We start from the raw sequence: 7,500 nt of genomic DNA on the forward strand, positions 1-7,500 counted from the left end.
ACCTTTAAAGAAATTTTATCAATTATCAATTATAAGAGATTACTCGAGTGCCATACGTGGATGAGATCATGATGAGGGGTAGATGGAGATGGTTTGGGCATGTTCTTCACACTATCCAAGAGAGATTAGTTCACCAAACATTCACCTGGGCTCCACAAGGCACTAAAAGAGGGAAGACCCAGGCCTACATGGCTCAGGGTTATGAAGCTCGAAGTAGATGATGAATGGAGAAGTATTGAATGAAAAGCTCAAGATACAGACGACTGGCGAAATCTAACCGAGGCCCTTTGCCTCAATAGGCGTAGGAGGAGATGATGATCAATTATTGTATGAAAAGTAATGGCCCAAGAACACTACCCTGAGAAATATCTGATATATTTCTATACTCACTATGGTGACCCTAAACAACAATAATATATAATATACTATTACTATTACTACTTGCTAAGCTAAAACCCTAGTTGGAAAAACAGGATGCTATAAGCCCAAGTGCTCCAACAGGGAAAATAGCCCAGTGACGAAAGGAAACAAAGAAAAATACAATATTCCAAGAACAGCAACACCAAAATAAACAACTCCCCTATATACTATAAAAACTTTAAAACAAGAGGAAGAGAAACAAGATAGAATAGTGTGCTCGAGTGTACCCTCAACCAAGAGAACTCTAATAGAAGACAGTGGAAGACCATGGTACAGAGGCTATGGCACTACCCAAGACTACATAACAATTCAATGATGACGCTAAGAAAAGACCCATCTATTTCCAACTGTTTGGACAAGAGCCTCACGATGAAGACCCTCAAAAGCAGCACTTAAATCAAGGCAAATCAGACGAACTTCCTGACAACAATCAAGGGATTTCTGTATAGCATTAAGATTGTAAGAAGCGCCTCAAATGCTCCAAGGCCTTTGCAAAAGCCAAGTTCCAAATGCTTTTTACCGAAAGGCCTTCAAAATCGTTAGATAATATATTAGTTATAGATACTGGGTGGTTATCAGCACAGTCAGGGTTACCGCAAACATATTTACCTAATTGAGTAACATTACCAATTTTACAAGTGCAAAAGAATCTCTTCTTGCTAAGTTGCGGAAAATAACAGACTGCTTTGTAGCAAAGAAATCTACGGTCTTTATAAAACAAAAGAAAAATATCATTTAGATCTACACATTCATAAGCATCAAGGTCCAGCACATGAGTTTTAATTTCACTGGGCCGAAAAACTTAATTTTACTCATTTTTTTTTAATTAGACGCATTTGCACTGACTCGCAGCGGTGCCCTTTTAGCTCTGCAAAGTTTCCTGCTATCTGATTGGTTAAAATTATCTTCTCCAACCAATCAGCGAGCGGGAAACTTTTCCGAGCTAAAAGGGCACCCCTGCGAGTCGGTGCAAATCTGCCTCGCTAAAAAGAATTGACTATAGTTAGTTTAGCATCAGGAAAACCGGATTTAGGAAAATTCGAGTTCTTCATTACTCTGCTTATTATCAAACACATCAACCAAACGGATTGTTTTTTTCCGTTGAACAGAAAGTGACAGAGTCATCTGGTTCAAGTGAAGCAGGAACTGTTAAGTCTACACCAATGAGTGCAGATTTAAGAGGGGCCCCACCACTTACATTCATGTGTTGTACAGTTGTCTTCATTAATTCTGGTACACTTAACGGGAAGCTACATAGTCTGACAGCTGTACTTCGTAGCAGGTAACAAAATGTTTAGCAAAAGAGAAACTGTTAGTAATGTTGCCTGTAAAAAAGTTACGTGATCAACAACATTTTTATCAACTTTACGAAATACTGAATAGATAAAAATTGTTACTTGCTCAACAGATTTTTGTAAATCCTAAAAATGCTTTTGATTATTATGTTTATAAGGTCAGCAACTTTGTTCTACAGGCAGCGTTGCCAACAATTTCACTTTTGTTTATAAACAAAAGCGTTATCTGCCATAACCTACAACTGTCAGACGTCTCCTTGGCTTCCCGTGAAGTGTACCAGAATTAATGAAGCCAACTGTACCAGGAAAAGTTCTTTATAGCTAAATTGTATTCCTTTTCAGTTGAAGTGTAAAGCTTCATTATTATTACCAGATGAAATATACGATACGAGCTACTAAGCATTTCTGGCAAAAAATAGGGCATTTTTTCTTTAATATCTCCCATACTAATTACTTGATCACAATGGTACATTGGGATAAAAAAGAATATTGTTTTCTTTAATGTCTCCTATACTAATTACTTGATCACAATGGTACTTTGGGAGCTATTAAAGAAAATAAAAAACTTTTTTTGGCCAGAAATGCACAATAGTTCCTAATCTCATAAAAAAAAACATTCAAAATTATACAAAACCATCAATATTATTATACCTAAATTCATAAATAAAATTTTAACCACAGTAATTTTTTAATATTCATATTCAGGTTTATCCTTACCTTTAGAGTAATCTTCCAGGAGGATGAGTCAATCCACAGAGCCTTCCTTTTTTTTCCCCAAAGTCATATGCAGATTATATTACATCGTCTCGACCTAAAATAGATAAAGATTAAAATTAATCATTTCTGGAACACGAGCAAATTCTTAGTTGGATTTTGCCCTTTGATGTTGCACACATGATTCCAAATCTATATTATTATGATTTATATTATTTATATTATTATTCATATTATCTATATTCATATTTATATTTATATTATCTTTATTATATTTATATTTATATTATTTTTATCAAAATATTATTATATTTTTATTATATTATTATAATATTATAATATCATTATTATTATTATTATTATTATTATTATTATTATTATTATTATTATTATCATTTGTACGTACATACATACATACATATACATATATATAGATATATATATATATATATATATATATATTTGTAAAAATACATATATATATATATATATATATATATTATATATATATATATATATATATATATATATATATATATATATATATATATATATATATATATATATACACATGTCTCTAATATAGCAAATATCTCCTAATAAACACAAAATCTAAAAGCTGCAATGAGAAATTCTACAACTTTCCAGTTTCATAAAATAGCAAAATCTGACTTGTGACAATTACACTTAGTTTTATTTTTCTGAAGCTAACGTAAAAAATGTTGTTTTTTCTTACGCAGCCTGGAGTGTTGGTAAAAAAAAAAAAAATTATAGGTCAATGCCTAAAGTGTATTCCATGATGAAAATGTAAATTTCATTCAACTCTCGCTCTCATCTTTTTCAACCTAACCTCGTGACCTCATTTCAACAAAGTGTGTTCAAGGCAGGAGGAGCCTGTGTCAACGTTGAGGTTCGCCCAGACAATCGAACATTGTCTGTTGGACACAAATTGTTACTAGTTAACAATTGGACAACAACAGCAACAATAATAATAACAATAATAATAAAAAAATTTAATAATAATGATAATTATAATAATGATAATAAAAATTTGATTAATAGTAATAATAATAATAATGATAATAATAATAATAATAATAATAATAATAATGAAAATGATAATAATAATGATAATGATAATAATGATAATCATAATAATAATAATAATCATAATAATAATAATGATAACAACAACAACAACAACAATAATAATAACGATAATAATAATGATAATAACAATAATAATAATAATAATAATAATAATAATAATAATAAAATAATAATTCTTTATTTCCAATATTTACATTGGGTTTTAAAAAAATATAAAACTACAATTGGTAAAATCATCTTATAAATAGTTCAAATATTTCTTATTTTAGTCATAAAAAAGTTTAATTATCAACAAATCTATTAAAACTTCAGTACTTAATAAAATAATACGAGTAAAAATTATTCTTCTTGAATATTAAAATGAATTGTCAGACTATATAAGTTGTGTTAAGAGCAAATCTATACACATATATACTGTATGTACAAACACACACAAATACATATATATGCAAATACTATTCATACAGTATATATAATATATATAATTATACATAAATATATATATATATATATATATATATATATATATAAAATATATATATATATATATATATATAAACTGTATATAAATATATTTATACTTTGCACTATATATTTACAACACGTGCAATTATATATGTATATGTATGTATATATATATATATATATATATATATATATACATATATATGTATATATACATACATATACATATATATGCATATTATATTATATATATATATTATATAAATAAATTATATATATAATTTTTATTTATATATATACATATTATATAAATAAATTATATATATAATTTTTATTTATATATATACATATATATATATACATAATTTATATATACATACATATATATACATATATATATACATATATATATATATATATATATATATATATATATATATATATATTATCCATGTTTTTTAAAAATTGTTTCAATGAGAAATTTCAGAGTATATGTTTAATACAATAATAATATCTATCATAAATATACAAAGATATAAAATTTACCTTCGATTAAAAACACTTCCCAATTAAAAAAAAAAATCTCATTATTCTCAAAAATGTGTTCAAGATGCGACTACATTGTTCAATGTTTTGCCAACAGAAAAAAAACCCGGTTCTAAGAATTTCATAATCAACTCTAAGATCAATACACCTTTAAAATAAAAACCAACAATACAGTAAGGGCTTCATCCGGGTAATAGTCATTATTTTCCTGGAAACATAAAAACTGGATTGTCCTACAGAAGGACAATCGTATCCGCAAGGGTTCCAGTAACTGGAATCGCTGTGGATACAATACAAAAAGTCTCCACAGCTCAAAGTGTGATTTTGTATTGCTTCTATTCGCTGTGGATACAATACTAAAAGTCTCCACAGCTCAAAGTGTGATTTTGTATTGCTTCTATTCACTGTGGATACAATACTATAAGTCTTCACAGCTCAAAAGTGTGATTTATCTATTACTTCTATTCGCTGTGGATACAATACTAAAAGTCTCCACAGCTCAAAGTGTGATTTTGTATTGCTTCTATTCACTGTGGATACAATACTATAAGTCTTCACAGCTCAAAAGTGTGATTTATCTATTACTTCTATTCGCTGTGGATACAATACTAAAAGTCTCCACAGCTCAAAGTGTGATTTTGTATTGCTTCTATTCACTGTGGATACAATACTATAAGTCTCCACTGCTCAAAAGTGTGATTTTGTATTGCTTCTCTTCGCTGTGGATACAATACTAAAAGTCTCCACAGCTCAAAGTGTGATTTTGTATTGCTTCTGTGTCTTTGAAAACATTATTCTATTCATATTAAAATTTATAAATGGATATACATACATATATACATATACCAAGGCACTTCCCCCAATTTTGGGGGTGTAGCCGACATCAAAACAAATGAAAAAAAGGGAGACCTTCCCTCTCTATGTTCCTCCCAGCCTGACAAGGACTCAACCGAGTTCCGCTGGTACTGCTAAGGTATAAAAGCTACTGTTAAAATTCTCCACAGCTCAAAGTGTGATTTATCTATTGCTTCTATGTCTTCTAAAAATATTCGTCTTTTTGTATTAAAATGGGTAATTATTATTATTATTATTATTATTATTATTATTATTATTATTATTATTATTATTATTATTATTATTATTATTATGATTATTATTATTATTATTACTTGCTAAGCTACACCCCTAATTGCAAAAGCAGGATGCTATACGTCCAGGGGCTCCAACAGTGAAAATAGCCCAGTGAGGAAAGGAAAGATGGGAAAATAAAATATTTCAAGAACAGTAACAACATTAAAATTAATATTCCCTATATAAACATTCAAAACTTTAACAAAACAAGAGGAGGAGAAATAAGATAGAACAGTGTGACCGAGTGTACCCTCAAGCAAGAGGACTCTAACCCAAGACAGTGGAAGGCCATGGTACTGAGGCTATGGCACTACCCAAGACAATGCTTTAATTTTAGATATAAAAACTATTGTAAAAATTCGTTCATAGATGGCCGAGATTTAAAGTGTTTGAAAATTAATTTACAGTTTTCAAATACGTTTTTCTAGTGATTTCTATGTCTTCTAAAAACATTATTCTTTCAATATTAAAATTTGTAATTGGATATAAACATATTCCAAGACACGTTAAAATTCGTTCATAGATGGCCGACACAAGCGTTTGAAATTTTGATAATTCACAGACGACCACGAAAATGAAATACACATGATATATGAGCGTTTGAAAATTAATTTCAATTTTCAAATATGGTTTTTCTAGTGATTTCTACGTCTTCTAAAAACATTATTCTTTCAATATTAAAATTGGGAATTGAATATAAATATATACCAAAACTGTTGTTAAAATCCGTTCATAGATGGCCGAGATCAGAGTTTGAAAATCAATTTCCAGTTTTCAAATATGTTTTTCTAGTGATTTCTGTCTTCAAAAAACATTATTCTTTTCATATTAAATTGGTAATTGAATATAAACATATTCCAAGACACGTTAAAATTCGTTCATAGATGGCCGACACAAGCGTTTGAAAATTTGATAATTCACAGACGACCACGAAAATGAAATACAAATGATATATGAGCGTTTGAAAATTAATTTCCAGTTTTCAAATAAGTTTGTCCAGTGATTTCCAGCTCGGTCCCTGGAAGCCCTTAAAGTGTTGTGAACCCCTCAAATTTAAGGCTACAACATTGTGAAAATGAAAACAACAAAAAGTCAATGGGATCCCATTACTTACTGCTGAAAGGATTTCGGATCGGCTTTCTTGCATAAATAATAATAAGCGCAGAGTTCTTTACAAACTTTGCATCCTACCACTTAAAATGCTTTCACCCTCAGGGAAGTAGGTACCGTCGATATTCGACTGGCTTTTTTTTTTCTTTCTTGAATATTTTCTTGCTGATTGGGCCTTTCTTTACTCGCTTTCATGCATCTTTTGAATAGTTCATTGTTTGAAAATTTCCTTTGCATGATAATGATACCGGAAGGAGAAAAAGGGGATTTTTTTTTTTGAGCTCATTCGTCTTTTCTCCAAATTACATCACGAAGGAGTTTACATAACGATTTATTGATTGGTGCTAACTTCGTGGAAAACAGAATGGTATTGAATAAAATATTCTCGTTTACCATACTGTTAGTAAAAACCGTACTGCTGCCTACTTGTACTTTGATCAAAATGTTACAAATTCCTCCTTGGGTCATATCTAACAAGACTACCAAGTTTGGTCAAAATCAGTACAATAGTTTTGTGTAAAGTTGCTCTCAAACAAACAAAGAAATAAATAAGGACGAAATGATTGAAAAGATACCCTTAGCAAAATCTTCGATTATGTTTATACATACTAACATTCTCTCTCTCTCTCTCTCTCTCTCTCTCTCTCTCTCTCTCTCTCTCTCTCTCTCTCTCTCTCTCTCTCGGCCATTGCTGAGACCTAGGAATACA

The sequence above is a fragment of the Palaemon carinicauda genome, chromosome 39 (assembly GCF_036898095.1).
Source record: "Palaemon carinicauda isolate YSFRI2023 chromosome 39, ASM3689809v2, whole genome shotgun sequence".
Classification (NCBI taxonomy): Eukaryota; Metazoa; Arthropoda; class Malacostraca; order Decapoda; family Palaemonidae; genus Palaemon; species Palaemon carinicauda.